The sequence below is a fragment of the Zalophus californianus genome, chromosome 11, assembly GCF_009762305.2.
Source record: "Zalophus californianus isolate mZalCal1 chromosome 11, mZalCal1.pri.v2, whole genome shotgun sequence".
Lineage (NCBI taxonomy): Eukaryota > Metazoa > Chordata > Mammalia > Carnivora > Otariidae > Zalophus > Zalophus californianus.
Genome location: NC_045605.1, coordinates 34,720,204 through 34,743,073, shown reverse-complemented (window position 1 = coordinate 34,743,073; position 22,870 = coordinate 34,720,204). Strand labels below are relative to the sequence as shown.

Sequence of the window (22,870 nt, the reverse complement as noted above, 5' to 3'; positions counted from 1 at the left end):
ATCAGCCCTTTATCTGTAATGTCATTTGCAAATACCTTCTCCTATTCTCTGGGTTGCCTCTTTGTTTTGTTAACTGTTTGCTTTGCTGTGGAGAAGATTTTTATCTTTATGAAGTTCCAAAAGTTCATTTTTGCTTTTTTTAATTTAATTTTATTATGTTATGTTAATCACCATACATTTCATCATTAGGTTTTGATGTAGTGTTCCATGATTCATTGTTTGCATATAACACCCAGTGCTCCATTCAATGCATGCCTCCTTAATACCCATTACTGGGCAAAACCATCCCCCCACCCCCTCTCCTCTAAAACCCTCAGTTTGTTACTCAGAGTCCATAGTCTCCCATGGTTCGTCTCCCCTCCGATTTCCTCCTCTTCATTTTTCCTTTCCTACTATCTTCTCTCTCTTTTTTTTAAACATAATGCATTATTTGTTTCAGAGGTACAGGTCTATGATTCATCAGTCTTACACAACTCAGAGCGCTCACCATAGCACATACCCTCCCCAATGTCCATCACCCATCCATTCGATCTCTCCCACACCCCACCACTCCAGCAATCCTCAGTTTCCTGAGATTAAGAATTCCTCATATCTATGAGCAAATATGATACTTGTCTTTCTGATTGACTTATTTTGTTTAGCATAATGCTCTCTAGTTCCATCTGTTTCATTGCAAATGGCAAGATTTCATTTTTTTGATGGCTGCATAATATTCCATTGTATATATATACCACATCTTCTTTATCCATTCATCTCTTGTTGGACATCTTGGCTCTTTCCATAGTTTGGCTATTGTGGACATTGCTGCTATAAACACTGGGGTACAAATACCCCTTCAGATCACTACATTTGTATCATTGGGATAAATACCCAGTAATGCAATTGCTGGTTTGTAGGGTATCTCAATTTTCAACTTTTTGAGGAACCTCCATACTGTTTTCCAGAGTGGCTACACCAGCTTGCATTCTCACCAACAGTGTAGGAAGGTTCCCCTTTCTCTGCATCCTCACCAACATCTGAAGCTTCCTGACTTGTTATTTTAGCCATTCTGACTGGTGTGAGGTGGTATCTCACTGAGGTTTTGATTTGGATTTCCCTGATGCTGAGTGATGTTGAGCACTTTTTCACGTGTCTGTTGGCCATTTGGATGTCTTCTTTGGAAAAATATCTGTTCATGTCTTCTGCCCATTTCTTGATTGGATTATTTGTTCTTTGGGTTTGCGTTTGATATGATGCCATTACCATACTGTCTTGATTACAGCTTTGTAATAGAGCTTGAAGTCTGGAATTGTGATGCCGCCAGCTTTGCTTTTCTTTTTCAATATTCCTTGGCTATTCGGGATCTTTTCTGGTTCCATACAATTTTAAGATTATTTGTTCCATTTCTTTGAAAAAAGTGGATGGTATTTTGATAGGGATTTCTATGAATGTGTAGATTGCTCTAGGTAGCATTGACATTTTCACAATATTTATTCTTCCAATCCATGAGCATGGAACATTTTTCCATTACTTTGTGTCCTCCTCAATTTCTTATATGAGTATTTTATAGTTTTCTAAGTACAGATTCTTTGCCTCATTGGTTAGATTTATTCCAAGGTATCTTATGGTTTTGGGTGCAATTTTAAATGGGATCAACTCCTTAATTTCTCTTTCTTCTGTCTTGTTGTTGGTGTATAGAAATGAAACTGATTTCTGTGCATTGATTTTATATCCTGCCATTTTACTGAATTCCTGTATGAGTTCTAGGAGTTTTGGGATGGAGTCATTTGGGTTTTCCACATAAAGTATCATATCATCTTCAAAGAGTGAGAGTTTTACTCCTTCTTTGCTGATTCAGATGCCTGTTATTACTTTTTGTTGTCTGATCACTGTAGCTAGGACTTCTAGTACTACGTTGTATAGCAGTGGTGATAGTGGACATCCCTGCTCTTGTCCTGACCTTAGGGGAAAAGCTTTTAGTGTTTCTCCATTGAGAATGATATTTGCTGTGGGTTTTGCATAGATGGCTTTTATGATATTGAGGTATGTACCCTCTATCCCTACACTGTGAAGAGTTATAATCAAGAAAGAATGCTGTACTTTGTCAAATGCTTTTTCTGCATCTATTGAGAGGATCATATGGTTCTTGTTCTTTTTTTTTATTAATGCATTGTATCACACTGATTGATTTGCAGATGTTGAACCCAACTTGCGGTCCAGGAATAAATCCCACTTGGTCGTGGTGAATAATCTTTTTTTTTTTTTTAAGATTTTATTTATTTATTTGACAGAAAGAGACACAGCGAGAGAGGGAACACAAGTAGGAGGAGTGGGTAAGGGAGAAGCAGGCTTCCTGCAGAGCAGGGATTCCAATGCGAGGCTTGATCCCAGGTTCCTGGGATCATGACCTGAGCTGAAGACAGATGCTTAACAACTGAGCCACCCAGGCGCCCCGTGAATTATCCTTTTAATGTACTTTTGGATCCTATTGGCTAGTATTTTGGTGAGAATTTTTGGATCTATGTTCATCAGGGATATTGGTTTGTAATTCTCCTTTTTGATGGGGTCTTTGTCTGGTTTTGGGATCAAGGTTAATGTTGGCCTCATGAAACTAGTTTGGAAGTTTCCCTTCCATTTCTATTTTTTGGAACAGTTTCAGAAAAATAGATATTAATTCTTCTTTAAATGTTTGGTAGAATTCCGCTGGGAAGCCATCTGGCCCTGGGCTTTTGTTTGTTGGGAGATTTTTGATTACTGCTTCAATTTTCTTACTGGTTATGGGTCTGTTCAGGTTTTCTATTTCTTCCTGGTTCAGTTTTGGTATTTTATACGTCTCTAGGAATGCATCCATTTCTTCCAGATTACCTAATTTGCTGGCATATAGTTGCTCATAATATGTTCTTATAATTGTTTGTATTTCTTTGGTGTTGGTTGTGATCTCTCCTCTTTCATTCATGTTTTTATTTATTTGGGTTGTTTCTCTTTTCTTTTTGATAAGTCTGGCCAGGGGTTTGTCAATCTCATTTTTGGTTTTGTTTCCCTTGCCTTTGGAGACGTGTCTTGAAAGAAGTTGCTGTGGCCTGTGTCGAAGAAGTTACTCTCTGTGTACTCCTCTAGGATTTTGATGTATTCCTGTCTCACATTGAGGTCTTTATCCATTTTGAGCTTATCTTTGTGTATGGTGTAAGAGAATGGTCCAGGTTCATTCTTCTGTAGGTAGCTGTCCAATTTTCCAAGCACCACTTATTGAAGAGACTGTCTTTTTTTAATTGGATATTTTTTCCTGATTGGTAAGATTATTTGACCATAGATTTGAGGGTCCATTTCTGAAGTCTCTATTCTGTTCCATTGATCTTTGTGTCTGTTTTTGTGACAACACCATGCTGTCTTAGTGATCACAGCTTTGTAATATAGCTTGAAGTCAGGCAACATGATGCCCCTAGCTTTGTTTTTCTTTTTCAACATTCCATTGGCGATTCGGGGTCTTTTCTGCTTCCATACAAATTTTAGGATTGTTTGTTCCAGCTCCTTGAAAAATGTCAATGGTATTTTAATCGGGATGGCATTGAATGTGTAGATTGCTTTGGACAGAATAGACATTTTAACAATGTTTATTCTTCCAATCCATGAGCATGGAATATTTTTCCATCTTTTTGTGTCTTCCTCAATTTCTTTCATAAGTGTTCTGTATTTTCTAGAGTATAGATAATTTACCTCTTTGGTTAGGCTTATTCCTAGGTATCTTATGGTTTTTGGTGCAATTGTAAATGATATCAATTCCTTAATTTCTCTTTCTTCAATGAGATGGATAGCCATCCAAGCATCTGTCACAAAATTAGAAAAATCCCAAATACACAAGCACAACTGTTAGTGTGTAGAAAAGCAATTGATTTCTGTGAATTGATTTTTTTTTTATCCAGCCATATTGACGAACTGCTGTATGAGTAATTTGGGGGTGGAATCTTTGGGTTTTCCACACAAAGTGTCATGTCATCTGCGAAGAGCCAGCATTTTACTTCTTCTTTGCCAATTTAGATGCCTTTTATTTCTTCTTGTTGTTTGATTGCTGAGGCTAGGACTTCTAGCACTATGTTGAACAATAGTGGTGAGAGTGGGCATCCCTGTCATGTTCCTGACCTTAAGGGAAAAGCTCTCAGCTTTTCCCCATTGATAATAATATTTGCTGTGGGCTTTCCATAGATTATTTTATGATACTGAGGAATTTTCCCTCTATCCTTATACTCTGAATAGTTTTAATCAGGAAATGATGCTGTATTTTGTCAAATGCTTTTTCTGCGTGAATTGAGAGGATCATATGGTTCTTATCTTTTCTTTTATTAATGTACTCTATCATGTTGATTGATTTGAGAATGTTGAACCACCCTCGCAGCCCAGGAATTAATTCCACTTGGTCGTGATGGATAATCATTTTCATCCTTTGAATGTACTTTTGGATCCTATTGGCTAGGATCTTGTTGAATATGTCAGCATCCATGTTCATCAGGGATATTGGTCTGTACTTCTTTTTGATGGGGTCTTTGCTGGCTTTGGAATCAGGGTAATGCTGGCCTCTTAGAATGAGTTTGGAAGTTTTCCTTCTGTTTCTATTTATTGAAACAGCTTCAATAGAATAGGTATGATTTCTTTTTTAAATGTTCAGTAGAATACCCCTGGAAAGCCATCTGTCCCTGGACTCTTGTTTTTTGTGAGGTTTTTGATGACTGCTTCTATTTCGTTACTGGTTATTTGTTTATTGCGATTATCTATTTCTTTCTGTTTCAATCTTGGTAGCTTATAAGTTTCCAAGAAGGCATCCATTTCTTCCAGGTTGCTTAATTTTTTGGCATATAGTTGCTGGTAATAATTTCTAATAATTGTTTCTATTTCCTTGGTGTTGGTTGTGATCTCTCCACTTTCATTCATGATTTTATTAATGTGGGTCATTTCTCTTTTCTTTTTGATAAGTCTGGCCAGGGGTTCTATCAATCTTGTTAGTTCTTTCAAAGAACGGTCTGTTCTACAGTTTTTTGGTTCTTATTTCATCAATCTCTGCTCTAATCTTTATTATTTCTCTTCTCCTGCTTGGTTTAGGCTTTATTTGCTGTTCTTTCTCCAGCTCCTTTAGGTGTAAGGTTAGCTTGTGTATTTGGGTTTTTTCTAATTTTATGAGAGAGTTTTAGATGGCTATGTATTTCCCTCTGAGAACCACCTTTGCAGTATCCCATAGGTTTTGGACAGATGTGTTTTCATTCTCATTAGTTTCCATAAATTGTTTAAGTTCTTCTTTAATTTTCTGGTTAACCCAATCATTCTTTAGCAGGATGATCTTTAACTTCCAAGGGTTTGAATTCCTTCCAAAGTTTTTCTCGTGATTGAGTTCCAGTCTCAAGGCATTGTGGTCTGATAACATGCAGGGAATAATCTCAGTGTTTTGGTATCAGCTGAGACCTGATTTGTGACCCAGTATGTGGTCTATTCTGGAGAAAGTTCTGTGTGCATTTGAGAAGAATAAGTATTGTGTTGTTTTGGGGTAGAATGTTCTATGTATATCTATGAAGTCCATCTGGTCCAATATGTCATTCAAAGCTTTAGTTTCTTTGTTGATCTTCTGTTTAGATGATCTGTCCATTGCTGAGAGTGGAGGGTTAAGATCTCCTACTGTTAACGTATTATTATTGATATGATTCTTTATTTTGGTTAACAGCTGGACTATGGTTGGGGGCTCCCATGTTGGGGGCATAGTTACAATTGTTAAATCTTCTTGTTGGATAGACCCTTTAAGTATGATATAGTGTCCCTCTACATCTCTTACTACAGTCTTTGGTTTAAAATCTAATTTGTCTGATATAAGAATTATTACCCCAGCTTTCCTTTGAGGTCCATTCACATGGTAAATGGTTCTCCATCCCCTCACTTTCAATCTGGAGGTATCTTCAGGTTCAAAATGAGTCTCTTGTATACAGCATATGGATAGGTCCTGTCTTTGTATCCAATCTGAAACCCTGTGCCAGTTCATGGGAGCATTTAGGCTATTCATATTGAGAGTAACTACTGAATGATATGTATTCATTGCCATCATATTATCTGTACAGTCCTTCTTTCTATAGATAGTCTCTGTAAATTTCTGGTCTATATTACTCTTGGGGTCTTTCTTCTTTTATAGACTCCACCTTAATATTTCTTGCAGGGCTGGCTTGGTGGTCACATATCCTTTCAGTTTCTGCAGGTCCTGGAAGCTCTTTGTCTCTCAGTCCGTTCTGAATGACAGCCTGGCTGGATAAAGTATTCTTGGCTGCATGTTCTTCTCATTTAGTACCCTGAATATGTCTTGCCAGCACTTTCTGCCTTGCCAGGTCTCGTGGACATGTCTAACATTATTCTGATGTTCCTCCCTCTGTACATATGAAATCTCTTCCCCCTAGCTGCTCTCAGGATAGCTTCCTTGACTCTAAGACTTGCAAGTTTCACTATTATATCCTGGGGCATTGGTCTGTTCTTCTTAATCTTGGGAGGGGTCTTCTCTGCTTCTTGGACATGAATGCTTGTTTCCTTCCCTAGATTAGGGAAGTTCTCAGCTATGATTTGTTCAAATATATCTTCTAGTGTTCTCTCTCTCTCTGTCCTCTTAGGGATCCCAATAATTCTCACATTGGAACGTTTCATGACGTCATTGATCTCTCTAAGTCTGTTCTCATGAGCTTCTAGCTGTTTATCCCTATCCTCTTCAGCTTCCTTCCTTTCTATCAGTTTATCTTCTAGATCACTAATTCCTTCTTCTGCCTCATTTGCCCTGGCTGTTAAGAGTATCCAGTTTAAACTGCATCTCATTCATAGCATTTTTAAATTCAGCATGATTAGATCTCATTTCTGCCCTTAGAGATTCTATATTGTCTGAAACCTAACTATTGACTTCATAATTGCTACCCGGAAGTCTATCTCTGACATCTTGCTTATACCTATGACCATTAGATCTGTGGCAGAGGACATTGTCTCTGGTTCTTTTCTTTGTTGGGAGCTCCTTCTCCTAGTCTTTCTGTTGAGGGGTGGTTGAGGGAATGTGCAGAATCCAAAACATCAACCACAATACAAGCAAAATGCACCTGTTCTTCCAACTGTCTTCTGGGGGAGGGGCCTGTTGCTTGGTTTCTCAAGCATCTTTGTCTGGGTTGAGGTTGCCCCAACCCATGTCAGGGGGTATGGGTTTAATGTGAGGTGGTTGGCTGTGTGGCTTTATTCCTTGGCTTCTTTACACTTCTCTTTAGAGGGTCAGAGCAAATGGGGCCATGCTGGAATCTTTGGCCCAGAGCTACAATGTTGTGGTCCACCCCCATCAACAGTTCCTCCAGGTCAATCCATCTCCACCTCTGCCTGTACCAAACTCCACAGAATCCTGCGTCTTCTGGGGGAGGGTTCTGTTTCATTGATTCTCAAATGTCTTCACCCTATGCGGAATTGCTCCACCTTTGCCTGGGGCCTAGGCTACGTAATCTGCTCCAGTCTGCTCTCCATGGCTTTTGTTCCCCGAAAGCTTTCTGTGCAGCTTGTGGAAAATGGTCACTTCTCTATTTGTAGAGTGGTAGTTATTCTTTTCTTTGATCTCCAGTTGAGTTTGCAGGTGTTCAGAATGGTATTATAACTATCCAGCTGAATTCCTGGGGCCAGACAAAATTAAGGTTTTCTACTCCTCCACCATCTTGGACCTGAGCTTTGTTTTGAGACATATTTTGATTTACTGTTCAATTTCTTCTTTGGCCCATTGCTTATGCAATAGTGTGTTGTTTAATATGTACATATTAAATGTTTACTATATACATTGTAAAAGAAAAGAAAAGAAAATAGTTTTCTTAAAAACTTTATGAATCCTCTAATTCAGGGAAAGAGAAGATAATTTCCTAGTAAATTTTTGAAGTACTTGTACATACTTGAAGTATTCATTTTACTTAGGTAATTTTGGCAATTTATATCTTATGCAGAAAAATGACCATTTTACTGATTTTGAAGTTTATCTTGGCAAAGTTTTATATAGTACTTTCTAAAATTATTTGGGCACACTATTCTAAATTTTATTTCAAAATTTTAAAATGCATTCTGCTGAGCAGAGATGCAGTACAAATTTAGCATGCAACAAAGATTACTCTTCTCTTAATGAGGAGATCCAAACCCCTACCAAAGTTGATCTGATTCTCTTTATTTATGTCACACTGTGTGATTTCAATGTAACTTATGTGCATAAATATCACAATAGATTTCATGGCTTCTTTTCTTGATTGTATATTCACTTAGTCATATTAGTGGGAATTTAGAAGGATAGAGTATCAGTGCTTATGCTCAAATTATCACATTTACTTAGAAGTTATATCATTAATTTTTTTTGAGATAAAACTAAAATGAGATTTATTTCAATAAAATACAACTGATAGTTGAAAAAACATCAAGATGTCGATACCCTTTTCTAATTTTTGTAATATTTTAGTTGACTGGCAAATGCACAAAAGTATTCCAAATAATGGGGGGTGGAGGGATGGGTTAAATGGGTGAAGGGTATTGAGGACACTTGTTGTGATTAGCACTGGGGTGTCAGATGTAAGTGATGAATCACTAAATTCTACTGAAACACTGTATGTTAACTAACTGGAATTTAAATAAAAACTTGAAACAAGAAAGAAAGAGAGGGAAGGAGGAAGAGGAAAGAGAAATGAAAAAAGAAAAGAAAAAGAAAAAAAGAAGTATTCCAAGTAAGAGTTGGGACTGCCAGAAATGTTGCAGAAAAAATGTCCACATTCAACGGAAAGCTAGATTAGATGTCTTTCGGGGCCCTTGCAAGGCTAAGACTGTCAGATTGTTTTAGAGAATGCCAGTCACTTTAATTAACATAGTTGAAAGAACAAATTCCATGTTATAGTGTTAAGCTACAAAAACTTTGCAATATTAGTTCCAAAAACACTAAATAAAAATTTTACTTTAAATTTGCTATTTAAATGACATATTAAAGACTGAAACAAAAAATAAAACAGAATTCTTATTAGATCATGGTGACATTCTTCTCAAGCTGTAGAACGGTTTCCTTAAAGGCAGAATCCTCTGCCCAATTGGCTTTACTTCCTAAAATGAGGTTCTGAAACACATATTGAATAACTGTCGTAATTTGTATCTCCATCTGCAGGTTTTGTTGTATGGTCTTTATCTTGTCTGAATTTTCCATATAGGCCAAATCATTTTCTGTTTGTTCTTTCAGTCTGTATTTCTAAAAGCTTACTTTCTGAAGCTTGTTTTAATTGTAATCTCTTCTTCCTAACATCAAGTAGTTTTTCCTCCAAATCCCATGATTCCTGGTGTGATTTCATTATTAATTTGTTTAGCTTTAATACATGTTTCATGTTATCTATGAGCACACTAGTCTTGGGGTTAATTTTCTCCAGGTTTTTTTTAAGTGCAGTCGAAAGTTGCATCCTATCTAATTCAAGCTTTTTTATTTCAAAAGCAATTTTCACATCTTCAATTTAATTTTCCAGGTCTTCAATTTTAGCTTCAATTTACTTATCTTGCATGATTTGTTCTGGAGTTTTTTCTTCATTTGCATCAACTACTGATTTATATTCCAAGAGTTGTTGTTTTGTCTGTGCTCTTAGCCTGAGCAGCAGGGTCAAGCGGTCCTCGGGACGCGCCGTCTGCGCGCCGGCGACCTGTGGTGACCCGCCTTCCCCGCCTCCTGCTCCAGAGTCCGTGGGCTCTGCGGCTGCTTGCTCTCCAGGTTGCTTCTTCATTCTGCCTGGCGCGAAAAGGTTATATCATTAATTTTTAAATGGCTTATTTCTTTTTGTCCTCAAAAGAAACACCCAATCCCTTCAAATATCAATTCTATAGCTAGTTATGAGACTGAATTAATTCCTTATTGTTTCTTAACTCATTTTCAAACAATTATAAGAGAAGAAACATCTCTATCCTGACTCTCAAGTAATCAGTTATGTAGAAATTTATTAGTAAATTTGTCCATGTTCAAAACTTGTCCTTGAAAGGTAATATGAAAAAATTCTGGACCCAGAAAACTAATATATATATATGTATATATATACATACATATATATACATATATATATACATATATATACATATACATAATCGGGCAAAATAATAGAATAGAATTATAAATATAAATAATAGAATCACTTTATATGTGGTATGTTCCCTTCTAAGGAGATTGAACGATTATCCATCAAAGTGTCAGTATTTCTATATATGTTGTTTTTGCCCTTCCTACCTTAGGTAATAAAAGTATATTATGTTTTCTGACTCTTCCTTTTTTAAATGTCATTAAGTTTCATGGATAGTTTAAGTTATCCAATGTTGCACTACACAGAGCAGCTACAAGTTATGTGAAGCAGTAAATGTAAAAAAAAGTTATTAAAATCATTAAATATTTAAAAAGGTGAAAATGATTAATGCTATTTTCCTAGATATTAGTGATGTTCAAGTAATGTCATGCACAGTGAATTTGGAAGATAGCACCAAGAGATAAAATCACTTTTGTTTTATTTGTCTAATGAACCTGCAAAGTTCTCTATTACCATAAATCAGGAATTTTCAATAACTAAGAACAAATAGAAATATTTTTTTTATCCTCGGAATTTAAGTTTATCAAATTGAGATCATCTTGCAATCTCATTTATGTAGCTATTGGGTAATCTTATATTTAAAATGTGCAGTCATCATAGAGATCTAATAAAAGAAGTTAAGGTCACCTCAGGTGTTTTGAAATTTAATTGAAAAGATAATTTAAACCTTATAAAAGTCTCCTTCTAACACAAATTCAAAAAGATATATGCACCCAATGTTCACTGCAGCATTATTTACAATAGCAGCCTAAGTGTCCCTTGATAGATGAATGAATAAAGAAGATGTGGTGTATGTACAGAATGGAATGTTACTTGCAATAATAAGGAATGAAATTGTGCCATTTGTAATAATACATAGGTGAATGTATGCTAAGTGAAATGAGTCAAACAGAGAAAGACAAATACCTTAGGAATTTACTTATGTGTGGAATTTGTTTTTCTTGTTAAAAATTTCATACCAATACAATAAAAGAACACTTATGACTATATTATTCATACATTTTTATCAACCAGTTAAACATTTCTTGGAGACAGAGACTCTTACTCCTTTTATTTTTCTACAATAATAAACACTGTTCTGAATATTCTGCATATACTTAATAAATCTTTATTAGTTATGTTCCATTCTATCTTTACCAAAATCCATGTCTTATCATTACTATAATATTTTAACATTTCATTCGACTAAAGCCACAATTTAGATACATGTAGATCATTTGGCCAGTTTTCATGTAAAAATACTTTATAGATCCTTTTGTGGACTTTTGGAGGTTACTAAGTCAGCATCAGATAGTATAGGTCTCAGATGACATGAAATGAGAATTTGCAGGAAGGTCATAGCAGCACTTTCTAACTTAAGTAGCAAAAGCCTTTGGCAAACAATGGCTTCATCAAAACCCCTCTTATCCACTGAAACACACATACAAATGAACACACCTTCATTTTACACACAGTTAAAGGTTATATGCCAAGAGTAAAATTCTCAGGTAAGCCAACAAATAAAATACATTTTGAAAATTGTCATGTCCCCAAAACCATAATTATATCTGATGATACAAAAATGAACAAAAATAATCCCTTCCTTCACAAAAACATCTATCATGGAAGACATATATTTAAATAAGAAATCATGATAATGTGGCATAAAGTTAACAATTGGTAAAGTAGGGTGTTAATCAATCAGATAGGAGGGGTGTCTAACGTTTTATGAATACACAAGAAAAATTATAGACCAAACCCCTGATTTCTTATTTAAAGCATACTTATTTATAACTTCAACTCATCATCATGTTGTGTGTATTTCCCACAATAATAACATCTATTTGTGAATTTGACTTACAGATATCTATGTGTATAGCTTCTCTTTCATAATAGTAATGATAAAAATAACAATAATCAAACATATAGCACTTACTCTGTGCCATGTATTATTCAAAATGTTTTACATATATTAACCATTTTAATCCTCACAACAAATTATGATATAAATGTTAACATTGGTGTCATTTACATCTGAGAAAACTGGAGAGCAGAGAATTTAAACTACTTGTTCAAATATAAACAAGAAAATAGTTATTGAAATAATTGAATAGTAATTCAACCCAGAGAGTAATAGTATATGTGTATGTGTGTACATATATAATCGATATTTCTTTTAAAAAAAAGGTTTTCATTTTTTTCTCTTTTTTCTCATAATATAGTATTCCCAAAATAGTTATATTGACAATAAATACTTTGAATAAAAAAGTTCAATGGCATTCTACAGATTCTGTAAGGAAGGCTGCTATGAATATATATGGATACATACTTATCTGGGAACCAGTCATCTCTAAGATATTTGAGTATATTGAATTAAACAAATATAGTTTGTGTGTGGCTTTATGTATTTTTGTCATATGCACATTTTGTGTTTGCTCTTAATTTTTTTTAAAGATTTTATTTATTTATTTGAGAGAAAGAGAGAATAAGAGAGAAGGGAAGAGAGAAGCACAAGAGGGAAGAGGGTCAAAGGGAGAAGCAGACTCCTTGCTGAGCAGGGAGCCTGATGTGGGACTCGATCCCAGGACTCCAGGATCATGACATGAGCCGAAGGCAGTCGCTTAACCAACTGAGCCACCCAGGAGCCCTGTTTGCTCTTAATTTTTATATGATATTACATTATGAATATACAAGAAAAATCATAGGCCAAACCTCTAGTTTCTTATTTAAATTATTCTTGTTACCAAAGCTATGATGGTGATGAATAAAGTTCAAGTGTAGATTATTTACCAGAATTTAACAGTTTAGCTAATTTCATAGTTAATCAGATAATATCACTAATCTCCTCAGATTAGGTACTTTTTTTAATAGCATCTCACTAAATTCAAAAGGTTATTCTAATTTAAATGGAAAATGAAAGGTTTTAGAATTCTAATAACAGCAAAAAAATAGAAAATAAGGGTAAAATTTCATTGTAAACTGTAAAGCTCTCTTTGAATTTAGAACACTATCATTATATTCAGATATCTTAGAAGATGTGTTTCCATGCAGGACAACAGACCAAATAAGATCTTTTCTTATCATGTTCTATACTCTAACAATTTTTACTTGACTTTTTCATATGTATTTCTTGACCCAGTAATTTTCATATTATTGTGATTACTGGGACCCTTAATTTTTTTGGAACAGTTGCAGGTAATATTTTTGGCATTGTTAGCAATACTTAACACTAAATAGGTATTTGAAATGACACCTGCATAATTTCCTTTGGTCTAATTATTTTTATTCTCCTCAAAAATGTGACATTTTAAAATTCATTTTTTTATAATCTCCCCTACATCTCTTCCCGGCTATTGCTATGAGGAAAGGACTTTAAATATTTTCCCATATTCAGTAAGACAAAAACTGAATTTTAAGATGTAGAATTATATGAAGTTCTGACATATAAACATGACTTGGGACTTTTTATTTCTCAGTTCTTGATGTGAATTGAATTCAAATTTATAATAGCATATAAAATTTATAGTTTTCCTTTCTGTATAATTAACATTGTAAAAATTCAGATTAAAGCTTTCAAGATACTGTTGGAGTATTAAAACAAGATTCAGATACATGAAATACAAGTCTGAACTCTTGTGTTAACACTGGTTTGTTGGATTAGCTGGAATAAGAAATATTACCTTTGTATTTTATTTAGTCTTCTATAAATCAGCCTAGTACCCTGTTGTTAATCTATACATACAATAAGAAACCAAAAAGAAACCTCGGGAAAATGACCATTTGCTAAGTATTATGACACTGATGAAAAAACACAAAGGAATGAAAACAAATAAAAAAGAATGCATATATACATTGCGCATATATTTATTTTAAAAATTAATATTAAAAATATAGGGAATGAAACAGAAATATCATGCATAGAGTACCTCACAAGCCACTTAAGTCCATGCATGTATTTTCTTTCTTGGCTTCCAGAGGAAAATCTAAGAAGCAACATAATTTTCATTTCCTAACTCTTTCTCTCTTCCCTTCTTACTCCTACTAATTTTGTTTCACTTTTTACTGATAATTTTTTCATGGCCAATGAATCTTTTTCTTATGGTGGCATAATTTAGAATTTTGTTTTTAGGTTGATAATTTGGAGAATTCCGTCAGGGGAATGATGGAGATATCTACCCTACCAAGTAAGAGATGACAGAAAACCCAGCTTTTAGTCTTGTTTGTTTCTTTTCTGATCAGTAAACAGATTCAAGAAAATATTTTGTGCCCAATTAGGAGAATAGTTCTTTGATATCTGGAACTTTGAGTTTTTGTGTTTCTGTTTATACTTTTGACGTGACTGAGGTTGTAGGATATGCATATGAAACTACAAGCATTCTGCATCTCTGCTCCTCTCTTTGTCCATAACTCAGAAAATATTTCACCTCAGTGTGAAGGTTTTTTCTATTTATGGAAGGTATTTATAAATTAAATTTTATAATATATACTTATATATATATTCTTACAGGTTTATAGAAATAAGTATGTTTATAAATTCAACATTTTCCAAATCAACAGAAAATAAGAAAAATAAGCCTTTAATATTTAAATTTGCTAAACTTGAAAGAAAAATCATTTTTCACTGAAATATTTTTTTAAAGATTTTGTTTATTTATTTGAGATAGAGAGAATGAGAGATAGAGAGTACAAGAGGGAAGAGGGTCAGAGGGAGAAGCAGACTCCCCTTTGAGCAGGGAGCCCGATGCAGGACTTGATCCCGGGACTCCAGGATCATGACCTGAGCCGAAGGCAGTCGCTTAACCAACTGAGCCACCTAGGCGCCCTCACTGAAATATCTTTTAATCAAGTTAAAAAAATTTTTTTTACATCAAGTTCATATAATTAAGGTGGTTTAATACTTTTGGTTTAGGAAATTTATTAAGAACTTTTCTTTGATACCTTTTCTCAGATTTATCAATATAGAATGTGATACATTTTGTTTTTTAGTTATATTTTGGGTTGTTTACTCATAATAAGCTCATTAATCTTAAATTTGTAAGCTTCTTAAAATAATTTCATGATTAAAATATTTACCTATACTCCTATATAATCATTAAAATTATGAAAAATATAAATTTTTGTTCAACTAAATTGAATAATATTTGTATGGATTTTTAATAATAGCAATTATATTTTTACTATAATAACTTGAAAATAATTTCTAGGGTCTTTAGGACATTTGAAATCTTAAATGAGTATTAAACTGGGGTAATTAGTGAATAATTCTTAAATAATTACATAATTCTAAGTATTATGACTTACATAATTCTAAGAAATTACATAATTTCTAAGTAATAAGGGGCTGATAAATAAACATTATACATATACATTACACATTATACATATATATATGCCTATATATATGCTATGTCATGATTATTTTACTGGGTTATAGGAATGGGCATGTTTATTTTTTCAGTTACAAAATGTACAAGGATGGTATGGCTATGATAAATTGTGTTATGGTTTTTCATAAATTTTGCTAGTTTGCTAATATGTTTGTGATGTCTGTTTTCTCTGTGAAATAAGGTTATTTTCTCGCTTAAAAGTTATAATGAATATGGTGGTTGAGCCTATCTAGAAGCAATACTGGTGGAAAAATACCACCATGTATGCAAGGTAATGGGGTGAATTTTTTTGAAGAAAAAAGAAAACCTACTTTGCTATAAAGTATCATTTTGTTCCTGAATTTGAAAGGATAATAAAAGATAAAATTTGAGGGATGGCAGAAAGTTGTTGAATATTCAGGGGACTGAATTCTTTTATTTTATTTTATTTTTTTGCCTGTTTCATAATATCTGAATCTGCAAAGATGTTATTTTTTTATTTTTATTTTTTAAAGATTTTGTTTATTTATTTGACAGAGACAGACACAGCGAGAGAGGGAACACAAGCAGGGGGAGTGGGAGAGGGAGAAGCAGGCTTCCTGCAGAGCAGGGAGCCCGATGTGGGGCTCGATCCCAGGACCCTAGGATCATGACCTAAGCCAAAGTCAGACACTTAACGACTGAGCCACCCAGGCGCTCCATGCAAAGATGTTATTATTAATTTTGTTAACTTTTTGGCAAAGTTCACTATTTTTGCTGAGCTTATTTATAAAAAATCCAAGAAAAAGACCTCATGACAACTTTCATATATCAAATAGTATATTAGTGCAAATTGAGAATTTAGCTTTCTTTTTGTTAAAAAACTCTACTGGTTCCAGAGCTCTTAATTAGGGGGAAGTAAAAGGTAACACTTTATGTAACACTTATATGTAATCTGTTCAGATAAAGATTCTATATCTCACCCGAAGAATAATTTTATCTGCTTGTGTTGACTTTATCAGTCCCATAATTATTTACAAAAGCAAAAAACAGTGAACAAAGTTTCCTTGTTTATCAAAGAACTAAGTTTTTTTAACATTTGTGCTATCTTTCTTTTTATTTTAAATGAATTGTCATTTTGTAATCAAGTTGTTTCCTATGCACTCATGATTTTTAGACAAGATGACACCTCTTCTCAAAACTCTTACTTGTTTTTCCAATATCTGATACTATACACAGAAAAAAAATGTATAAAAAACTACTTTTGAGATTTCCCCAAAGTTCTAGAAATCACAAAGATTTGTTCTTTACTGCATAAAATAATGATAGAAATGTTTCATATGTACTGGACATATATTATTTCATCACTATTGGAAGAGGTGCATGAAAGAAATGTAAAATCAAAAGACATAATCAACATTTACTAAGTTGAGCTTGTAAGGTTAAATGTTATTAATATAAATATTTCAGAACTTATACGCTTCTTGAGAGGACACTGGATATCTCCAATGCCTTCCCTGTACATACTATGTTTTTAACATTGGGGAAACATGGATCACATCCTTATGAAATAGTTATTATGCATTGTGATTCAAAGAAAATTTTATGTTTCTCCATTTTTATATAGTTATTGAAATAAATTAACCACAGCCATTTGGTCTTAACTCTCAAACAGATTTCTGTTTCCTTATCTATTCCCTGTAAATTCCCTGCAGTTCAAAAGCTGTCTTCACAGCTCTGTGGGAAGAACTACATCAGATTCTTTGAAATACTCTTATTACTTCAGAGAATATAGACTTTGGTGCAGACTTCCAACCTGATGTCACTTATACAACTTTTGACTGTGCAAGTGGTCTTTTTTAAGATTTAGGATTTTTAGTTCAGAAGCAGAAAGACTACCAATCAAGAGAAAAGAAAGAAAATTAATTGATGATATTAACTATGAGAAAAATGCAATTCTTATTTATTTGGAATATTGTTGGCAATGTTTTTATTGTTTTATTGGTACCTGACATTCAGGACCTCACTTTCACAAGAAGTTAGGGAGTACATTAACCTTAGCAAATTTTGAGGGCCTTAAAAAGAGTGCAATTTACTCAAATTTAAAGGGACTGTGGCTAAGAATAGGTAGAGAGTGTTTTATACATGGTTTTTGTAGCTTTAATATACAAGAACAAATAATATAGGCTTTTAGAAGTGCATTCCAGATTCTTTATGAAAATTGCAGATGAAAGTTAATTCTTTGGCTCAACATTGCATGATCAAAGAAGCTTATATAATTAATTAACACTTTATATGTCTCCTGAGGCAGGGGAAATGAAAGCAAAAATAAACTATTGGGACTACATCAACATAAAAATTTTCTGCACAGTGAAGGAAATAAGAAATAAGAAAACTAAAAGGCAACTTACTGGATGGGAGAAGAATTGGAATGACATATCCAATAAAGGGTTAGTATCCAAAATATATAAATAACTTACAAAACACCCCAAAATGAATAATTCAATTAAAAATGGGCTGAAGACTTGAATAGACATTTTTCCAAAGAAGACATACAGAGGCCAACAGACACATTGAAAGATGCTCAACATTCTTCATCATCAGGTAAATACAAACCAAAATTACAATGAGATATCACCTTGCACTTGTCAGAATGGATTAAAAAAAAAAAACTCAAGAAAGAACAAGTGTTGGTGAGGATGTGGAGAGAAAGGAACTCTCATGTACTGTTGGGGGAATGCAAACTGGTATAGCCACTCTAGAAAACAATATAGAGGTTTCTCAAAAGAGAACTACCCTGTGATCCAGTAATCATGATACTGCGTATTTATCCAAAAAATCCAAGACACTAATTCAAAAGGATACAGTCATCCCTATGTTTATAACAGCCTTATCTATAATAGCCAAACTATGGGAGCATCCCGAGTGTTCATTGATAGATGAATGGATAAAGAAGAGGGGGATTAAGGAAATCACTTACGATGATGAAAAAAATAAATAAATAACATCATAAACAAATAAAAAACAAAATAGCAATTTAAACAGAAAGAACTAGTATAATGTGCAAGAAAACAAAGAGAGTCATTTATAAATGAAAACAGGGATTCAACTGTCAGAGATGGATATAAGAAGTGGCTTGATTAAAAGAGGTCAAAGCAAGAGATTAATTACTAAAATCAATGTACTAAGACAAAGTAATGTCAAGGATGAGTTGATGCTAAGGTTATAAAATCCTGACCTTGAGTTCCTTACGTATCTGTTCTTAAATATAGAATTGTTGCCAGTGACTGGAGAAGATCTAAACTTAAATGTGTTATTAAGGAACCCAAGTAACAAAATCCAAAGGAATTATCAGGCTAAGGCCAATACTTAATACTAATTCAAGCCCTATTAATGTTGTCGCTCCGGAATTCCAGTTTTAAGATGACTGCTTCTTCTGCCTGAAAAAAATTAGCTGGAGTAAAATTATGGACACAGTTTACCCATAAAACTCAGCAAATCTCTAGCATATGGGTAACTAGGATGTTTGTGCCGTTCTTTAGCAGGGAATGATTAATAGATGCATGAAAAGAATATTCATAAATAATGTTCTCCATGGTGAACTGACAAAATAAGTGACCATATTAAGGACTTTGAAGAATACAATGAAAAAATATTAATAATGTGTGTAATAGAGAAATCTCATGATTGATGAAAGTGAACAATGTTGTGATTTTAAAAAAAATGGGGAAAAATTCTTCTGTGGAAAAAAGATGGATCAAGGACTTACCTTTTGGTCCCAGGACCAACACTTGCATAATTTCACATTTATGAAAGATATCCACCTAGGATGTCACAGGCCCAAAATAGAGCTGCTGCATTTGGATAATGTGAATCAAATGTCCACAAAAAATAGAGACATTTTCTTGTATTCTAACTTTAAGTATATTGACTTTATGTTCTTTTAATAACCCTATGATTCCTTCCTGCTGACCCTACCTGAGTGCCTGGCCCTAATAAATATTTGTTGAATAAATAATAAATATATGAATGAAGAATATGGAAGCATGAAAACATGAATATATGACTAAAACATACTGATGATGGCACTCCTTACCAAAGTTGACAACATGTAGTATGTTAAGAAAAAGAAAAATCTCAGATTAAAAGCCAATTAAAAAGTCATAGGGTACCTGGGTAGCTCAGTCGGTTAAGCATCTCACTCTTGGTTTTGGCTCAGGTAAGGAGATTGGAGCCCAACCAAGCTCCATGCTGAGGATGGAGTCTGCTTACGATTTCCTCTCTCCCTTACTCTCTGCCCCTCCCCTCCCCCATCCCAACTTGTGTAAGCCCTCTCTCTTTAAAAAAAAAAAAGTCATACAGCTAATACACACTCAAAAGAGAAAAAAAAAATCTACATAAAGTGAGAATCTGGTCCTTGAGTTTCCCCCAGCTGACACAGGAATGGGACCAAATTAAATCTGCACTAATCCAAGGACTTTGACATTAATGATTTTCCTCTTCCTTCTCTTCTCTCTTTTATAAATAAATTAATTCTCATTTGAATTATAGAGAAAATTTAACATACGCATAAAAAAAGGATCTGATAAAAATCATCACCCCTAAAATCACAATATAATAAAATATGACTTTTAACATTGTAACCACTCAGACATTTTAGAATGGTTATGAACTGTCCCTTCAAATTATACCTGTACCTTAATAGTCACATACAATTTAAATGGCAATATATTCATCAATTTTCATAAAGTTTTAGTGTTTATTTAAAATCCAGTCTCTTAGCAAGCTGGAACACTTTAAACTTAGTATTTGTATATCCTGAAAACATATTTTATGACTTATTTTACTTCCTGATAGCTCTTTTTATAGTCTTTCAGAAACTTAGTTTATTAGCATAAACCCTATATACATTCCATAAACCCTGTATATTCTATAGCCAAATAAAGACTTTTCACAGAATTTGACCTTGAAGTAGATTCTTATAACAACAATGAAATCATTAGGTCTCTTTTTTTCTTTTTTCCCTTTCTACTTAATGGGAAGGAATTCTTGAAAAAAAAGAGAAAGAAAGAAGAAAAAAGAAAGAAAAGAAAGAAAAGAAAGAAAGAAAGAAAGAAGAAAGAAAGAAGAAAGAAAGAAAGAAAGAAGAAAGAAAAAAGAAAGAAAGAAAAAGAAAGAAAGAAAGAAAGAAAGAAAGGAAGGAAGGAAGAAAGAAAGAAAGAGAAAAAAGAAAAAAGGGGCAATGAGAGACTGTCAGAAATGTTATCTGAAGCTTGGAAAAAGGCAAAAAGATTGCTAGCTCTTCCTATAAGACATTTCTGGTCTTTTACCTTTAATAATTGATTTTCTGCTGATTGGGTTATTTTACATTTTGTAAGGCTGGATTTATTTTGTAGATTATTTTCAAGGAAAGATACAAAAAATTTCTGTGGTGGAAAAAAAATAAGTCTAAAGATTATAGTATATTGCCCTAAATGACACTAACCAGTTTTGTATCTAAAAAAACTCAATTTTATCTTAACATTCTTTATTAGATTACCATGACTCCCCAGCAGCTCAAATGAACTTTGAACTGGTTTCAACACCGTATTGCTTACCTCATTAATTAACTATAAAAATAAAATATTTGACATACATTCACTATATAATTGCATAAGTCACTTTTTGTAAACTTTTAATATTTTATTAGGGAAATGCATAGTAAAACCACAACATCATACAACACAGCAAACAGTAATGGTGGGAGAGACTGTAAACACCAAATGTTGACCAAAATGCTAAGAACCTAAAACCTTCATTTACAGTTTGTGGGAGAATAAATTGACAACCACTTAAGAAAGTGCTTGGCAGTATCTACTAAACTGTAACATGTATTATCTAGCAATTGCATGTATATGGATATGGATATGTATTGAATATTCATATATACATATGTTCACCAGAAAAGATGTACTAGGATGTTTATAATGACACTATTGCAATATCTAAAAAGTGAAAACTACTTAAATATCCATCAAGAGTAGAATGGATACATTTTGGAATATATTTATAAAATGTGTTATATACAATAATGAGAATGAATTAGCAACTACATGCAATAATATGCATAAATTTCGTAAACAGGATATTGAGAGAAGTCAGAGATAAACAAATACAAACTCCGTAATTCTGTTTATATCTAGTGGAAAAATAGTTAAAACTAATCTATTCTGTTAGAAGTCAAGATGATATTGGTGAGTTCCCTGGGAAACCCCCACTAAAGGAGCTTTGGGAGTACTATTAATATCTTTGGTGTGTTCAGTTCAAGTGTAAAATTTAAAAAATTAAAGCAAATGTGATACGTATATTGAAATTAACAGCCCACTCTACAGCAAATTCAGGAAGTATAAAGACAGGAATTTTTATCCTGTTGTATAGTTGAACAAAATCATGTTTCTATGAGAAAAGGCTTTAGACGAAACGTTCAGCGACCTATCCACCGACCACAATACCAATAGAAATTGTGGCCTCAAACTGAAGTATAGGTGATAGAAAGGAAACCATCCATGATTGTCTTAGTGTTCCAATCAATATTCATTCAAATGTGGGATCCTTAAGGGTATATTTTCATGCATTTCATTTCATCTCTGATTTTTCTATGACATGTTAGTCTTTTAAGCTATTTATTCTGTTATGATAACTCATAGACTAGAATAACAATCACAAAACAGTTAATATATATTGATTATGTAGCATGGGTCAAATACTGTGAAAATTCAGCTTAAGTGGATTAACTTATTTTAAAATTTTCAATAATTATTTGTGAATGGTTTTAGAGTGTTTCTCTCATGTAAAAACAAGTTTAAAGCTGCCAAGGGTAATTATGATAGCTTAATGATTTCAGAGAGGTCTCAAGCTCCTTCAGTCTTTCTGCTCCACAATCCTAAATTTCTTCCTTGGTTAAGTTTTCAAGATGTCTATTGCACCTCTAATCAAAATAGGCATTTCAAGGAGAAAGAAAACAAAAGGCGGTGGGGGGGGCGGGGATCAGCATGCTGTGTTCCTTTTCTTTCATTTGTCAGGGAAAAACAAAAACAAAAAACTTTCCTAAAATACCTCCCAAGAAGACTTTTCTGACTTCTCAATGGCCAGAATCAAATTACATATTCATGCCTAGATAGATGTATTACCATAAGTGCGTTAGATCCATCACTAATCTTTCCCAGGATTAGCAGAAGGATCCAGTTGGGGGGGGGTTATTATATATAGGAAAAAGGTGATTGGAAACAGGAAACAAACCCTTTGAGTAAGCAAAGGATGATATTTGCTGCACAAATTTCTTCCTGTATTATATTTTTTATTTGAACTATGTGAACAAATTTGTCAAACAAATCATCACAATTAACACCAGTAATAGGATTAAAAACAAATCTACAATCCCATGCTACTTTATAGGATGCAATGAGAAAAATACAG

General features: G+C 33.6%; 1 pseudogene; it reads right to left on the bottom strand.

Moving 5' to 3' along the window:
• Positions 1 to 8,960: 8,960 nt before the first annotated feature.
• On the bottom strand, positions 8,961 to 9,743 carry LOC113915289 (annotated as a pseudogene).
• Between the last annotated feature and the right edge of the window lie 13,127 nt (positions 9,744 to 22,870).